The 18465-nt window shown below is 41.7% G+C and overlaps 1 protein-coding gene across 1 annotated transcript in view; it reads right to left on the bottom strand.

Moving 5' to 3' along the window:
- TANGO2 (transport and golgi organization 2 homolog) overlaps positions 1-18465 on the bottom strand; it is a 131311-nt gene that overhangs the window by 88009 nt on the left and 24837 nt on the right. The gene's annotated exons all lie outside the window — the stretch shown is intronic.

The raw sequence follows: 18465 nt of genomic DNA, 5'->3' as shown, positions 1-18465 counted from the left end.
TACATGCAATTCCGATTTGAGATTTTTATTCGGTACTGCATCTGCATTTTTTCTTCTTATTTTGACATCATCCAGGGAAAATCGGAATCGCAAATCGGATTTGCAGCGTGCAGGGGGTCTAAAGTGCTGCGGAAGATGTTGGCGCTGTATAAATACTAAATAATAATAATAACAACTCCTCTTTGTAAGTTGGCATCTATATCACATGGAGGCCCTGATTCAAGAGCCGCCAGTTGATACGTGCACCCAGCACACATCAATTCTATCAGCGTTTATGAAAGCAACATAATAAGCATTGCACAAATCATGCAGCTCACGTAATGTACACAAAGCAAGCATTGCTTGTATAATGCACATTATATTATTTCCAATGGCTCTTATAGCGTATTTTACTCTGGGAAAAAAGTGTGATTATGTGTATTTTAAATGTTACCAATTTTTCACGATAGTGGCTGTAGCCATGTTTCACCTGACATTCGATCAGATTTATACTTCGATTAGTTCAAGATTTCCCTATTGAGGTTTGATGAGGGAAATATCAAATCATAGCTATTGTCGTGTATAGATTTAGTAAGCGGTTCCTAGCTTTAAATAGAGCAAAACATCAAAAAACTTCAAGGAGAGGTCTGGAACAGTCTTACAGAAAAACAAAACACAAAGACACCAGGAGCCCTGTATTGTGTAGCAAGTAGCAATAAGATTATTATTGAAGCATAAAAGGAGAGGTACTCACAAAAGTGGCTTGCAAACACAGCAGCCTCTCAGGTCTGTGAGTCCTCTCGTGTAGCAGGTTCGGGCGCACCTAAGGAGATAATGACGGCTCACCTGTCACTGAAATCAAGAAGTTTTGAATCAGGATGATACCATTTATTGGCGAACTTAAAATAAATAGAGTAAGCGTTTGGCTAGTAAGTCCTCTTCAGAGAATAGTCATTAGCCAAAAGCTTACCCTTTTTCTTTTACGCTAGCCAATAAATGGCATCAACCTGATTCAAAACTTCTTGATTTCTGCTGTCACAGAAATGGGACTTACTGACCCCAAAAGATTTATATGCACTCCAGGAATTACTGGCATAGCCGAGTGTTACCCTGGCCTCACGAGCACAGAGTGTCAGCAGCTGATCTTACCAATTTGCAATCACAGAGGATCAGCCTCATCCACTTCATCTGGAAATGGCAGCAACAAAAGTCTCTGTCTGGGTCCCTTTTCACTGAGCTGGTGGCCATCACTACATACAGCCCTTACCCAACTAGGACTTTGTAGCCCCTTACACACTCCTAGGAGTTCTGGTTCACCATAAGCTTGCCGAGTAGTCTCCAACTTGGATTAGAGGTCCTAAAAAAATATATAAAAAACTTAGACCTGACTTTCCGGACTCTCAGTGGTCCATTCAGTTGAGCTTTTAAAAGGAACATGGCATGGGGTGCATATGGCTTACGCCCCTCCCCCATCACTTTAGAGTTGGTTAAAAAGAATAGATACTACCTAGCCTTATATAAAAAAAATAAAAAAACCTTGTCTATATACACAGGGGGTAGTCAACGGATTTTACTTATTATGGGAAAGATGGAAAAATCGCATGTGAGTGATTGACTGAAAATGTATTTATCAGCGTGGGTGCCCTTTGGGGTGGCTCCCTGAGCAACCTGGGCCAAACACCCAGGTGGTCATGAGTTTAGTCCCCATAGGGGAGACATACCTTCATGCCAATTGTAACACTGTTGTCATTACTCCTCTCTTGTCTATCTATGTAAACAATGCAATATGTCTGAACCATGTACAATGTCTCATGCTATACATTGAATTCTTGCTTATTTATATAACTGTAAATGCCCTTTTTACAAATTTGAGACTGGATTCACTATGGTCAGTTGCATAACACACACGTGCTATAATGTGTTATGAGTGTGACCTGCAATGGAGGCTGGATATAAACTTTAACAGAAAGTCTGCATGCAGCAATTTGGAATAACGTGATCAGTTACAACCCAGTACCGTGAACAGGCCCATAGTATTGTTAAGGGCAGCGAGTTGCCATGCAGAATTATTTTGCAACGCAACTGAGCACTGTGAACTAGGCCTCAATTTTTGTTTTGTTTACAAAAAAAAAAAAAAAAAACTTGCCATGAGGTTAGAATATACAAATAAGTGAAGGGATTGTAATGCTTTCCTAATGCCTTCTGAATGAATTACGTGTGTGTACAGAAGAACGGCACTACAGCCACAGAGGAAGGTGCAAAGGGCAGAAATATGAGAGATGTTTGTTGTGTAAATGGAAAATAAACATGCAGAGGTCACTAGAGCAATACATATGACAATAGTATTTTGCAATTACAACAAACCTTTCTGCAGAAAACTAATTTGCTGCTATAGTGGGAAATCCCTGCCGCTGCTAATCTCCAAACAGCTAATAAGGGAACGTGAGACAGACAGATAGACAATGTCTGCAGAAAATACAGGTGACTAAAGGGCAAATTAAGCGATTTTATGCGACAGTCCGTGTTCTTGAGCAATTTCTTCTTCTCCATTATTAAAAGGCTTCGCCTGTTATCAGATAATTCTCCCTCATCTGCTATTCCCCATTATTCCAAAAGTAATTATAAGAAAACCATTGTCCATGAAGCTCCATGTAGCTGTAAATAATGAACTACAGAAACCACTGACCTGACTTGCTTTATCTTTAATGCGTTATGGGCTTAATCTCAATTAAGGTTTATTTTTTCCCTTCCCTGTAAAAATTATCACCAACTTTGTTCCTTCCAAGACCCTGAAAATTAAGCATGATTTATTTGCCTGAACAGAAAGCTAAACTGCATTCTAGTGCCAGGACAAATCTTTTATATGAAATAGAAATTAAACACAAATCTAAGTGCAAAGAAAGCTATTTAAATTTATGTGCACGGAAAAGTAAATCCTAGAACTTATTGCATCCAAATAAGCTAAACTACCACAGCTAGAGACATTCATAGCACAATTTCCATAACTGTGCCAGTAGGTTTCTCTGACAAAAGCACCTCACAGTTTATACATTTAAAACCTTAGGACAAGGCCTAGTGGCCAGTTCCCTCATCCTCGGTTGTGCTGCACTGTACTGCAGTGAGCAGCAATGGACAAGTGCAACAGATTTATGTTTTTGCATAGACCGTTTAGATCAAAGGTGGTAAACTCTAACTGACATACAAATTCAACTTAAAGGGACTCTGTAACAAAAATGTCATTGTGTTTTCTACCATCCTACAAGTTCCTAAACCTATTATAATGTGCTCTGGCTTACTGCAGCACTTTATACTATCACCATCTCTGTAATAAATCAGCTTATCTTTCCCCTGTCGGACTTGTCATCCTGTGTCTGGAAGGCTGCCAACTCTTCAGTGCGATCTGCTATGCATGCCCCCTCTATGCACACTCCCGTGTGTGTGTGTGTGTGTGTGTGCGTGCGTGCGTGCGTGTGTGTTATTTACATTAGCCAGCTTTTCTCTGCTCCCTTATCTTTTACAAGCTGGATAAATCCTCTGTTCACATACTGATGTGTCACATACTGCAGAATTACAGACAACTGGGCAGAGCTGTCTGCAAGAGTAAACAAACAATCAGCTTGTAACTCTTCAGTGAGCTGCAGGGGGAAAGAAACACACAAATGATCTCTTGAGATTCAAAAGGAAGGCTGTATACAGCCTGATTGTGTGTGGATGTATTTTCTATGTGTGGACATACTGTACATCAACTTACTTCCTGTTTTGGTGGCCATTTTGTTTGTTTACAAACAAACTTTTTAAAACTGTTTCTGACTACTTTTAATGCGGCGGGGAGCGGCGAAATTGTGACATAGGGTAATAGGAGATGTCCCCTAACACACTGGTATGTTTACTTTTGTGTGATTTTAACAATACAGATTCTCTTTAAAGAGAAACCGTGACCAAGAATTGAACTTCATCCCAATCAGTAGCTAATATCTCCTTTTACATGAGAAATCTATTCCTTTTCACAAACATATCATCAGGGGGCTCTGTATGGCTGATATTGTGGTAAAACCCCTCCCACAAGAAACTCTGAGCACCATGGTCCTGGCAGTTTCCTGTCTGTGAACCTTGTTGCATTGTGGGAAATAGCTGTTTACAGCTGTTTCCAACTGCCAAAAAAGCAAGCAGCAGCTAAATCACCTGCCAGCAGTAAAAATGTCACCATGTGATAAATGTCAGAATGTAAATCAGGGATTTAAAAGATTTTACAATGGGCAAACACTGACTAAATCATTTATACATAATTATTGTAAAAATGAAGCACTTTTTTATTACATTATTTTCCTGGAGTTCCTCTTTAAGAATGAGCCCACAGTTCCTATGTAATTTGTTATCCATGGACTGCCTTTAAGTGGCACCAATGTAAAGTCTGATCATTTCTGTGAGCATCTCTTCCTCTGAGAGCCTCCATCTGTTTCCTGGGTATAGACAGGAAAAAGTAACGGGCAGCTCAGTAGCTATCCCACATAGTTATAGGCGGCAGTGAAAAATTGTAAGGAGGGAGAGGTACTGGGAGATTGTCAGAGCAGCAGAAAACTAACAGACCAGTGCTGATGTAAAGAGGCTGCTATTATGAGGAAGGGTTTATAAACAGGCAGCCATGGGGGTTTAGGCATCTACTGGGGTCTAAATCAATAATGCATTATATTTAATTATTGATCAGCTGACACTCTGAAGCTTAATATATTTGCTTGGTCACTTTGTTTATGTGACCCCCCTCTCTCACACACAAGCTTTCAGTCAATTTTGTGTAAAACAAATGTACAGAGCATGTCTGCTTTTTATTATTATAATCCACAGTGCACGTTAAAAATTATAATTACTTAATGCCGATATCTAGCCAGTAAATGAAAATGTAATGAAAGAGTAAACAGGTTGGCGTTTTGCTTTGGAAAGGGTGTGTGTGTGCTTGCAATGGGGGGGGGGGGGGGGAAGACACCTTACATCAGAAGTCAGGTGATTTGGGTCTTCGAGGATGGCTTCGGGGAGAAGATCACAGGTAATTAAAACTTTCTCTTCCAGGAGGACCCTGGCATTTTCATTTACAGACTGGATATCGCTAGCTTTGAAGCAGATGAAAATACAGGTGACTAAATGGTTAAAAATTTAGCCCCAAAAAGGGCGCTATCTAAATATAGTTTGTATAAGAGTCAATTAGGTGCTTTTTTCGTTACACAACCCAAGAACAAACTGTCTGTTTTTTGGCTTTCCCCAAAAATTGGCACTAGAATGTGCTGGGGACATTGGCTTATAAGTCCAATTGGGGACCTGTCAGTTCTATGAATTTATTGACATATTCTGTAAGTGGCAGCAGAAAATGTGTTAATTCTACACAAGTGCATAATGTTAATAACCTACACTACACATACATCATAATTGTGAGAATTTGCATCTTGAAGTAATAAATGTTTTGCAGGTTTAAATTTTTACTTCCTTTCCGTAGCAGACGACTTCCGTTTTTGTTTTGAGTTTTTTGCCTATGTGAGAGCTGCCATCTTGCTTGTGGCATCGCCACATCGTGCAGCAGATTGGAAAATCATGTAAACTCCCTGACTGCAACGTAACTCACCTTGTTATTTGGAGAATTACCAGTCACAGAGATATAGTTTCTTTTCACTTTTTGTTTGTAAAAAAGTACCATAAATAAGAATTCACTTTTTAGATAAGGAGGTAAGAACTATTATAAACAGAAAGTGTCTGTATATACTACATAGATATTCAATTATACTGTAAATAAGACTTTTAGCAATATAACTCTGGACGGTATATTCAGTCAGTTCTTATATTTTAAACCTTTATTTGTAGACAAAAGTTTTTCTTTCTCTTAATTTAAACAATTATTTTGCAGCACCTAATTGCTTTGCATAAGATGAGGTAAGGCAAATAAGAGCGTAAACAAATCTCAATTCCAACACAGTCAGCGGGACAGGATCTCCTTAAAGAGAATCTGTATTGTTAAAATCGCACAAAAGTAAACATACCAGTGCGTTAGGGGACATCTCCTATTACCCTCTGTCACAATTTCGCCGCTCCTCGCCGCATTAAAAGTGGTTAAAAACAGTTTTAAAAAAGTTTGTTTATAAACAAACAAAATGGCCACCAAAACAGGAAGTAGGTTGATGTACAGTATGTCCACACATAGAAAATACATCCACACATAAGCAGGCTGTATACACCCTTCCTTTTGAATCTCAAGAGATCATTTGTGTGTTTCTTTCCCCCTGCAGCTATCTTCCACTGAAGTGTCAGGCTATTTCTTCCTGCAGAGTGCAGACAGCTGTGCCTGTATGTAATTCCTCAGTATGTGAAAGCCCAGCCAGCTCAGAGTAGGATTTATCCAGCTTGTAAAAGATAATAGAACAGAGAGAAGCTGCACTAATCTAAATATCACACAGGCAGTGTGCAGAGAGTGGCCTGGATGGGGGAGTTCATAGCAGAACCACAACACTGAAGAACTTGGCAGCCTTCCAGACACAGGCCTGACAAGTCTGACAAGAGAGAGATAAGTTGATTTATTACAGAGATGGTGATAGTAGAACGTGCTGCAGTAAGCCAGAACACATTAGAATAGCTTTTGGAACTTGTAGGATGATAAAAAACAGGATGCAATTTTTGTTACGGAGTCTCTTTAAAGAGGAACTTTAGTGAAAACAGCAGCATTATTAAAATTCCTTATTTATTTTTTACAACATTCATTTATAAAATTATTTATTCTGCGTTTACCCATTGTAAAATCTTTCCTCGCACGATTTACATTATGACATTTATCACAGGTGGAGACATCTTTAGTCCTGTCAGGTGCAGCGCTGTGGTATGTTTGTTTCTGAGAATTCCACAGCCAGTGAAAATATTGTCTAGTTTCCAAGAATGCTCGGAGGAGAATTCTGCATAGCTAGCTAAACAGCCTAGTCTAAGCATCACTGGGAGGATGGGGCTACATACCAATATACAGCCAAATATAGATAGAGGAAGCCTTTCTGAAGTTAAAACCAGGAAAATTACAGTAAAAGTGGCAATCCTTCATGTCCGCCTAACTACCTGTGACCCAGCCAACAACCCTAATAGCTCCAGCACAATCCAGCAGAGATGACAGCCACACATCTGGAGACTGTTCTGTCTTGGAGTCATCAATCTCAGACCCTAGCTCCCAGGGTAGCCCCATCAAGGTTGTCCTCTGTAATGTCAGATCGATAAACAACAAAACAGCAATCATACATGATCTAATAGAGTCTTCTGATCTGGCCTGCCTGACTGAAACCTGGCTTTCTGAACCAGTTGGCCCCACCCTGGAGGCTGCCGTGCCAACAAACTATTCCGTGATATACTGCAACAGGAAAGAACGCAGGGGAGGAGGGGTTGCACTTTGCTTTAGATCAGCTTTGAAAATCAGACCACTTACTGTAGGTCCTACCAACTCGTTTGAATGCTTGGGGGTGCAACTTTCAGCTGAGAAAAACATTAACATATTGCTGATCTACCGCCCACCAGAAAAACACTCAGACTTCCTTAAAGCGGAATATAACCCTGCATTTCAACTTTGCTCTAAAACATTATTTACAGCATATTATATGCAAAAATCATTTTTTTTTTACTAGACCAGCATTGGAAGGGTTAAACACAGAGGTTTTAAGTTCCGTGCAGACATTCAGATGGTTACATTCTATTTAGTTAGTGTGTAACTGTTTATCAATAGATACATCTCTTTGGCTGTCCTCCAAGCTCCTTCTCAGTGAGAGAGATGAGTCATAATAAACACATATTTGTAAACAAAAAGTATCTAACTCAAGTTCGGATTCGGTTGCAGAAATCTCTAGGGACTTTAAAGCCCTGTGTAACCCTTCCAATGCTGGTCTAGTAAAAAAAAAAATGCTGGTTGCATATAATAAACTGTAAATAATGTTTTAGAGCAAAGTTGAAATGCAGGGTTATATTCCGCTTTAAGGAACTTGTAGACCTCCTATGCAACCTAACACTGGAACACCCCAGATGGATTGTTCTTGGAGATTTCAATACATGGGTGGATGACTCCTCTTCAAAACTTGGAATAGAGCTACCTCGTGCCTTACATGAACTGGGCTTCCTCCAATCAATCAGCTCTGCTACTCACAGGAAAGGCCACACTCTGGACCTTATATTCCATACTGGGCTGTCAATAGCCAATGTGGAAATTAATCCTGTTGCCTGGTCAGACCATCACACTATCCACTTCTCCCTCTCAATACCAGCTGTCAAACACCAGGTCAAGAATCAAATAAAATATCGCCGCTTAAAAGGGCTAACACCTCAACATATCCGAGATAACCTTAGCTTTGATGAATTGACTGACTCCAGCCTGGACCCTGATACTCTGGTGTTTAAATACAACAAATGTGTGTCCTCCACCTTTGAGACCATTGCTCCTCTGCGCACCAAATATCTTACTCCACACCATCATGCACAGTGGTTTGATAACGCTATAAAAGAGCTGAAAAGACAAGGCCGAAAACTTGAGAGACTGTGGCGCAAATCTCAGTCCCCAGAAGACAAACATGCCTTAATCCTCCACTTGAAGAGCCACCAAAAGGTAATCACGGGAAAAAAATCATCCTTTCTATCACAAGAGATTGCAAATGCAGTTAACAAACCAGCCCAACTGTTCCGCACAGTGGAAAAACTCTGCAACCCGGCATGTCAAAAACTTAACATCGAGTCTTCAAAGGACCTCTGTGACCAATTTGCCCATTTCTTCACAGACAAAGTCTCCGCTATAAGGTCCGACATCCAACTTACAGCATCTGAGCCTAATATAGCGCCGAAGACCATTAGCAGAGACAATGTAACACCTTGGTCAAACTTCAAAGAAATTGATGAAGAAGTCACATCAAGCATCCTCCTTCATGTCCGCCTAACTACCTGTGACCTAGATCCTGGCCCAACACAGTTCATGTTGAACTGCCCCGACCTGTTCGTACCGGTATTCCTAAAATTTGTTAACGGTTCCTTAAAATCAGGGATATTTCCTGCTTTACTGAAGGAAGCAATCATCAGGCCTCTCCTCAAAAAACCCTCCCTGGACCCAGATGCAATGACCAGCTACAGACCTGTCTCTTACCTTCCCTTTCTGGGCAAGCTAATTGAAAAAGCTGTTTACCTCCAGCTAGAAGCCAAAATCCTACAAAACAACAGTTATGACCCATTCCAGTCTGGCTTCAGGAAACACCACAGCACTGAAACGGCCCTCATCCAAATATGCAACCACCTGCTCATGGCAAGAGACAGAGGAGAGTGCTCCATCCTCATACTGCTAGACCTTTCTGCAGCCTTTGATACAGTTGACCATGACATCTTGATAAACAGGCTACAGGAATACTGCGGCATTGATGGCATAGTTCTTCAGTGGTTCCAATCCTTCTTGAGTGGCAGAACCCATAAAGTGTCTATGGGGCCCCTACTGTCCACCCCTGTATCACTTAGGTATGGGGTGCCCCAGGGCTCAATCCTCTCTCCCCTGCTTTTCACGATTTACATGTTACCGCTGGGAAAACTAATCCAAAAACATGGCCTGACATACCACTGCTATGCAGACGACACTCAACTATATCTTTCCTTCAAGCCTGGTGTGACAGACCCAACTCTAACTATAAACGCCTGCTTACGTGAACTACAGCAATGGATGAATGACAACTGGCTGAAACTAAATGCAGACAAAACTGAAGTCCTTCTGATAGGAGGGCAGAGCATGATAACAAAACAACTTAACTTGCAGTCTTCACCACTGGGAATAGGAGGCACGGATCTGCGCAGCTCTGATCATGTGCGTTGCCTGGGAGTTCTAATTGATTGGGATTTAAAGTTCAGAACTCAAATCTCTGCTGTGGTGAAATCATCCTATTTTCACCTGAAGAACATTGCAAAAATCAAGCACCTCATACCCCCAGAAGATCTGCCAACCTTAGTCCACGCCTTCATCACATCCCGACTGGACTACTGCAATGCTCTCTACACTGGCCTTCCAAAAAAGGTCTTGTACCGACTACAGCTGATACAGAATACTGCTGCCAGACTGCTAACCAACCAACCCCGTCACTGCCACATAACGCCAGTCCTGCACTCCCTTCACTGGCTACCTATAGAATGGAGGGTCCTATTCAAGATCGGCCTACTGACATTTAAATCCCTGAATAATTTAGGCCCTGGATACATGAAAGATATGTTGCAGCTGCGTAGCAATCCCCGCATTCTCAGATCCACAGGTTCTAATAATCTAGTCATACCCAGAGTCCACTTGGAAACTTTTGGTCCCAGAGCCTTCTGTCATGCTGCCCCTACGTTTTGGAACTCCTTACCTCAACAGATCAGGACAGCTCCATCCCTGGACGTGTTTAAATCCAGACTGAAAACCCACCTGTTCAGTTTGGCATTTGCAGAAATATAACTTTTGTTGTGTGAATACTTCATCCTACTAATTACTGAATCTGAGAGAGCCTAAGCGCTTTGAGTCCTATGGGAGAAAAGCGCTATAGAAATGTTATTGTATTATTGTATTGTATTGTATAATTAACTGCATTCTACTACATGTCAATACAGGGCCTCTAAGTTGTGATAGCTCTTTGTAAAATGTAAGGCCGATAAGCAACATTCAAATATTCACCACTGTAATAGCTGCTCATGATAAGTCCAAAATATTTTACGTTGCACTTCACTAGTAATCTACAGGTAATCAATTTAAACATGGCTTCCCACGCAATATGTATAGCAGCACTACTGACTGGGTAAATCTGGGTAAATTAATGAAAGAGAGAAGATCAAATTGTCTGCCTCACACTCAGCCTGATCTACTAAGCTCCAGGAAGGTCAATGTAATCCATTTTACCTCACAGTTCCACCTGCCTGTGCTCATAGCAAACGCACTTGTGCATAAGCTGCAAACCAGAGCCCTTTGCAGAGATCCTCAGCTTCCAGTGGTGATAAAAAGAACCAATTTACAATAGCACTGTACGGATTTTTCTCTGCTTTCACTTCTGTGCATGTGTATTTATAACATTAAATTACAAATGCTAAACCTAAGCTACTGGAAGCATTTTTTAAATAAGCTTTACTATAAATCATGCCGATAAAATGTTGTTTCTTCCACATAAAGGAATAGGAACTTGTGTGCGATTTCATGCTAGTGCATCACACCATTAAACACACAGCTTTGTCTTGAAATTCCCTGACCCTTTTACAATACAAAAAGGCTCTGTCAATTAGGCCTAAAAGATAAATCGAATTTCAACCGAAATCGCGATCACCAAGATCACAATCTCAACAATTATCGCGATCACATAATTTCCAAATGGTGGAATTTTGAAGAAGTGGCTTCAAAATCCCCCAAATTCCCGGCGCATGTGGCCTGCAGCGTTGGACATACCTTCCACACGAGTCCAACACTGTCCATCCTCTACCGCCTTCTGCCGACTCTTGTGCTTGGCAAAACTCTGGGTTCCTCTATGTCACATAACATACAGGAAGTATTCCGTGCATTAGAGCCTGCAGGAGGTGAAGTGGATAGACTGACATCGCTGGACTCATGCTTGAAGTTATGTCCAGAACTGATGCAGCTTGGGGGACAGAGGAGGCACAGAGAGACACAGAGTGAGCACAGACACAGAGGGGGCACAAAGAGAGACCCAGAGGGGGCACAGAGAGAGACCCAGAGGAGGCATAAAGAGGCAAAGGGGGTACAAAGAGAGACAGGGGACAGAAGGGTAAGAAACAGGCGCAGAGGGGGAACAAAGCTTGATTTGAAGGAAATCGTGAATCGAAATCGCAATTTCAGTCAGAAATCGCTCAATTCAATTTTTTCCTAAAATCGTTCAGGCCTACTGTCAGGAGTGGTGAGTACAAGGTACACTTTGGGGGTGGAGAAGAGAGTGGTTGCGGTTTGCAATGATGCCTATGAGCAAAAACATTAAATAATTACCGTAAAATGTTTGCTTCATTTATCCTGTTGATGGATAGGGACAATGAATGAGATACAAATAATTGTGAGTTGATGGAAATTTTATGCTTATTTCATCTAAATGCAGCTTGAGAAATACAGTATATACTGGAGCTGTAACACTAGCATTGTAAAAAGTGGGCAACTTAAATTGGGACTTAGATTAGCCACACTATTATACGTTTTAAGGAAAAAAAGTTTTTTGAGTGCCTTAAAAGGGAAGGTTCAGGGAGGGTGGGGAAAAAATAAAAATCAATTTCCACTTACCTGGGGCTTCCTCCAGCCCGTGGCAGGCAGGAGGTGCCCTCGCCGCCGCTCCGCAGGCTCCCGGTAGTCTCCGGTGGCCGACCCGACCTGGCCGGCTGCCAGGTCGGGCTCTTCTGCGCTCCAAGTCCTTGTACTTCTGCGTCCCACGCCGGCGCTCTGACGTCATCGGACGTCCGCCGGGCTGTACTGCGCATGCGCATGCGCAGTAGTTCTGCGCATGCGCAATACAGCCCGGCGGACGTCCGATGACGTCAGAGCGCCGGCGTGGGACGCAGAAGTACAAGGACTTGGAGCGCAGAAGAGCCCGACCTGGCAGCCGGCCTGGCCAGGTCGGGTCGGCCACCGGAGACCACCGGGAGCCTGCGGAGCGGCGGCGAGGGCACCTCCTGCCTGCCACGGGCTGGAGGAAGCCCCAGGTAAGTGGAAATTGATTTTTATTTTTTCCCCACCCTCCCTGAACCTTCCCTTTAAAGTTCTAATGACAAACTTAAAAGATGTCAGCCTTCTCTTAATTTTCAATACATAGTTTTAGGACAACACCATGTCCCTTTGTCAAGGAACCAATAGCACCCATCCAGGGTGCACCAACAATGTATACACATCCATGGTAGCATCGAATTAGATCTATGCAACATAAATAAAATGTATTGGCAATATATCTTGAAATTGGATGTTACTGTGTGGGTTACTCCACAAAGTAGAGAGCCTCACATGGAATTCCAAATAGTGTTAATGGGTTTTGTTTAATTTTGTCCTGGAAGCCATATCGGTGTGCGCTGAGTATTATAGGCTAGAACAGATTGCAGTGTTAAACCAGGCTGCAAGCAATAAGTTATAGCAGTGAACTTCTAGTTGCAAGTTACAAATTATCGATATCCTATTTTCCTGACTCCAATGCTTTCTGGTTCAAACAGCATATTACATTATTATGCAAGATGACTGCTTCCACACCAGCTGTTGTGACTGGGGGAGGGGAAGACGACAATGTTTAAGTCAAGGAGCACAGTTTTTAATTGTATGTGTATGCCAGACTGTAGTTCCACTTTAAGTAAGTCAAGTCTACTTGCAGACATTCTCAATATATTAAACTGCCCATGCTACACCTGCCAACAACAAACTAGAACTAAACATTTCTATAATAGACTTCCAACATGAGACAAATTCTTATAAACATAAAAACTCCACTTTCTCTTGACATTTACTGTTTTTTTATAAACAATTTGATTTATAGCTCCATGGACAGCACAAAGCCATTGTACAAGACAGATGTCCCCTACTAGGAGTGCTATGTCCCCAACTCTTACTGTTCACAAACTGCTGCTCATCTGTTTGACCACTCAACAGCTTACTACCGTATTAATTTGCCCCAAAGCACATTATTATGTGATGCCAAATTTTTGAGGCTTTGGAAAAGACCTTTGTCATTGATTCTCTGCTCTAAGAAGCTTAGCTTGTTACCCAGCAGAGCATACACCTGTCTGTAATTATGTGCTTGAATAGACACAGTGAGGCCGTGCAGACAGATTTATGGCAAAACACTGATTCACAAGAGCGTGCCATGATTTAATCTACCGTTTTCTATGGCAATACTTACGTTATGTGTAGTTTCTCATTTATCCAGGTCATGGTATACCCAAATATGGACACTTTCATTTTTATTTAAAGGGAACCTGAATTGTGGTTAAATCTATAGCCTTTTGCTTAGCTGGGGCATCTTCCAGCCCCCTGCAGTCTGCAAGGTCCTTCAGCGTCCTCTGAGGCTCCTCCGATCTCCCGATCTCTGTTTTAACTATATGACCCCAACGCAAGTTGTGGCGAGTGTACATGCGTGGCTCCATCTGCGCACCTGTTTCGGGAGCGTTCTGAGTATTGTACATGCACAGAACACTCCCCCGTTAGGAGAGCGATCGAGACTAACGTGCAGATGGAGGTGCACATGTGCAGTTACCACGACCCGCAACCCATAACCACAATTCCAGTTCTAATGAGGCACACTTTTTCATTGCATATAGTGTGGGATATATCATGATTTGAAATGCACTAAAATTTCTGCATCACACAAACCATTTTTGCATTATTAATTTATTACCTGGCTTGAGGAATTTTCAAAAACAACTTCCTGTGTGGTCAATGTGAGATTAGTTTGGTTAGACTGAACAGTTTGTGAAATGTCCAAACTCCCTCTTTCCCATCATCACCTACAGGTAGTTCAGGGGAGCTGGAAGGGGAGAACAGTCAGTCTTCCATTATAAACAATAAGCTGGCCTCATCCACATCTTCTCTGCTGCTGAAATGTTACATCTTTGTGGCCAGCACTGCAGCCAAGTCCAGTTATTCCCTGCTCTGCGTGCAGCAAAGCATTTATCCTTCCTGCACCCAGGGAGGGAATTCCCACTCTACTGGCAATAAGAAGTTGTGGCTAGGAACATTGAGTATATTTACAGAAAAAAGTATCAGGGTGCAATGCACATAACATGATTAAGTGCCAATTAAACAGAACCAGAGGCGGGATAAAAAAAAAAAAGCTAAGAGCCTCCTCCAGAGGCTTCCTACATCTTCCTTCAGAGCAAAGTCGCTGCCTGGGACCCTTTTGGAGTTCATGCCCATGCTCCTCTTCAAGCTCTTGCTAGATTTGGTACTGTAGACGCAGATGCAAGTATTTGCACTTTTTACTGGCTGACAACTGCCAATAATGTCTGCAAACCAATTTAAATGGCAGAGTGCTGGGTAAGAGTGAGCAATCACTTGTGTTTTTGGCAAGTACACAGTGATAGCTGGCATAGTACCCCAGTCTGTATTTAGGAAAATAACATTTTTAAGAGTTAAGCACAACCAACCAAATTTCTAGAAGATTCTGTCTCCTACGGGTTTATAAGTATTAAAAAGTTATGATCAAAGTCTATAAAAAGTGTAACAAAGCCAAAACATTGTTGACACATTTATGAAGGCCACTGCTTCAGAAGAGAATGGATCATTTCTTATAATATTTCTATCCCCAAAGGCTCACACTGAGTTTTCATTATACTTGTCTCAGCAAATTAGCTGCATCTTTGCTTGTACACTAATACTAAAACAATAATCAAATACACGCAGTGAAATGATTAGAACTCACAAAATGTATGCCAAGACACTATTGGTTTATGTGTTTACATTGATTTTATCATCTGACAGATAATAAAATGCAGAACCGTGCTGGAAGAAACATAGGGGCTGCAAATGTCGATTGCCTGGCTGGTATGCCTATTTCCTAGTGTTTGTACTTCTGATTTTCCTAGTATCCAACATCCACACCCCACACCTGAGTGAAAGCAAACTCAAACAATTAGAAAACCCATTGGCCGCATACAGATACCAGATTACAGACATCCAATTCATCAATTTTTTTATTGGAGTGGGAAGCATGGAAGGGTAGTGGCTAGTGCTGCTGATACCCAGCACTGGAGTCCCAGGTTTAACTACTGGCCTGGACACTATGGTAACACGCAACAGTGGGTACATGAGAGCACTCACATTTGACTGCTGCAGCATCAACATCATCATCATCATCATCATCATCATCATCAACTAATGAGAGCTCAAATAAACTCTTCTACCTCAAGTCCAACATTTTTCCCTACTTAATTAAATGACTGGGGCTGCATCTCTGTCAGGACTACATTTCCCAATATGTACAGTTCCAGGATAGTCATATCAAAATCAGGTGCAAGTTGAAGCTTTTCCGTGCAAAAATCAAGAATTGACTATCTGCAAGGAGTTTGTATGTCATCTTGGCACTTGCATGAGTTTCTTCCCACATCCAATGTATCAGAAAAAAGGTCTGCACACCTAATGCAATATCATGCAAAAGCGTAGAGCTAAACAGCAAACTCGGGTGCTGGGTCAGTAAAACGGACCATGGTCCTAAATACCAATTGATAAATAAGTAACCCACACACCAGGCATAAGTGATGCAAAAATTCAAATTGTATTTAGCAAAAATGTACAAAAGAGGCTTTCATCTCATCATCCTATGTACAAGGTTTCAAAAAAATGCACATATCAATGAGCAATGCAATAAGCTGCAGTCTAACAAGTGATTCACTTGTACACAGTGAATCACTTGTTAGACTGCAGCTAATTGCATTGCTCATTGTTGTTCTGCTCTTGAACTCTGTTATTGGCAGTCTTTTTTCATTGCATTTCTTTGTGTGAACCTGTCGATGCTCTAGGTACACTGTATTTCCTTCACTATGTTAATCAGTGATATATGCATTTTTTTAAACCTTGTACATGATGATGAATTGAAAGCCTCTTTTGTACATTTTTGCTAAACACAATTAGAATTTTTGCATCACTTATGCCTGGTGTGCGGGTTACTTATTTATCAATTTCTTCCCACATCCCAAAAACATGTCGATATGCTTATTTGCTTCCCTCTTAGAAAATTACCCTTACAGTGTACCCAAGGTGACATGTGACATGATGAGAATCATGTATATGTACAGTGCAAAACATAATAACAAGGCTGTTTTTCTCTTTTTATTTTGCTGAAAGAAAGATTTCATTTGCAGGCATGCAAGTGACAGCTTCTGTCTTGTCGGTACCTTGTGGGGAATGTAGTAAACTTCAGCGATAAGCATATTACAGCTATAAAAGTTTTCCTGACAGAATGCAACTTCTGAGGACAAGGGAGAGATAGAAAATGGTCACAAATTCATGTATTTTAACTCTTGGACACTAATAATCTGCCCGCTGATAGGAGGGAAGGGACGCGGGCGGGGAGCGGCGACCTAGAAGAGGCTGGGGAGTGGCCAGATTGATGGGCATATGCAAACAGCCGGCTGGCGACACACTGCGTGTCGCCAGCACGGCGTTTGATTTATGGGGGGCAGAGCAGAGCGCGGGGGGGCCTGGAGGGATGCTGTATCGCAAAAGAGGCTGGGCATTATATGCAGGCCCAGCCTCTGTGTGCTATTAGGATTCTTAGAACCTACCTCGGGTTCTCTTTAAAAAAAATACTGGCGTGAAAGAGGAAAAGAAAAAGATACTTACCTAAGGAAAGGTAAGCTCTGAGCCCTATAGACCTCCATTAACAGTATTCAACTGATGGGTTGAATACTGGTCTGTACTGCCACAGAGGGCTTTGGAAGGCTTCAAGAGTCCAAGTGGTCCCAACGATGGTCGGCTCTGTAATGCACATGCTCAAGCATGCACAAATGCGCACTCACATCTGCACAGTACGTAGCCACCTGTGGAGGCAGATTCAAATGGGGGTGACAGCGCTGGAACGAGGGGACCTTGAGGGGAATGGGAAGGCTCTATAGGACCCAGAGCCTTCCCTCTCCAAAAGGTGCTGTAAGTATCTGTTTTTTTGTTTTGATTCAGTATTGTCAATAGCTAGTAAGAAAATACTCAGAATAACTTTGGCAGTATGTTTTAACATTATTATTATTATTATTATTATTATTTAGTATTTATATAGCGCCGACATATTACGCAGCGCTGTACAGTGTATATATATATATCTTGTCACTAACTGTCCCTCAAAGGAGCTCACAATCTAATCCCTACCATTGCCATATGTCTATATTATGTAGTGTAAGTACTGTAGTCTAGGGCCAATTTTTTTTTTAGGGGGAGCCAATTAACTTATCCGTATGTTTTTGGAATGTGGGAGGAAGCCGGAGTGCCCGGAGGAAACCCACGCAGACACGGAGAGAACATACAAACTCTTTGCAGATAGTGCCCTGGCTGGGATTCGAACCAGGGACCCAGCGCTGCAAGGCGTGAGAGCTACCCACTACGCCACCGTGCTGCCCATACTTAGTATTTTTCCAATTGCAAAGTGCTGAAAAGTTGACCTGAACTCTTGCACAGGACAGAAGGGAAGCATAGAGAAATGCATACTGTATGTATTTAGAGAGTTTAGCCTGTCTAATTCCCCTTCATCTGTGTCTAATCACAAGTTGTAATTTGATCTCTCCCTGTGTCACCTGACTGCCACCAGCAGATAAGGCAGATAACCCCATTTTAAAGCACAGGATGTTAAAGAGTAACTGTCAGGATGAAAAAGCTAATTTAAACCTCTATTCTCCTGTGTTAAACAGTTTAGAAGGAAGCCAAAAAGGTAATACTGAAGTTAAAAATCTCTCTTACTTTTGATGTGTGCTGAACAGCAAGGCTGTTATTCCCGAGCTCTTAAGAGGCCGAGAGGCTGCATACCATACTGCAAAGCATTC

This window comes from Hyperolius riggenbachi, chromosome 1, assembly GCF_040937935.1.
Source record: "Hyperolius riggenbachi isolate aHypRig1 chromosome 1, aHypRig1.pri, whole genome shotgun sequence".
In the NCBI taxonomy this organism is placed as follows: domain Eukaryota; kingdom Metazoa; phylum Chordata; class Amphibia; order Anura; family Hyperoliidae; genus Hyperolius; species Hyperolius riggenbachi.
Note: the sequence above shows the minus strand (reverse complement) of the source record. Positions and strands in the feature narration are given on the sequence as shown.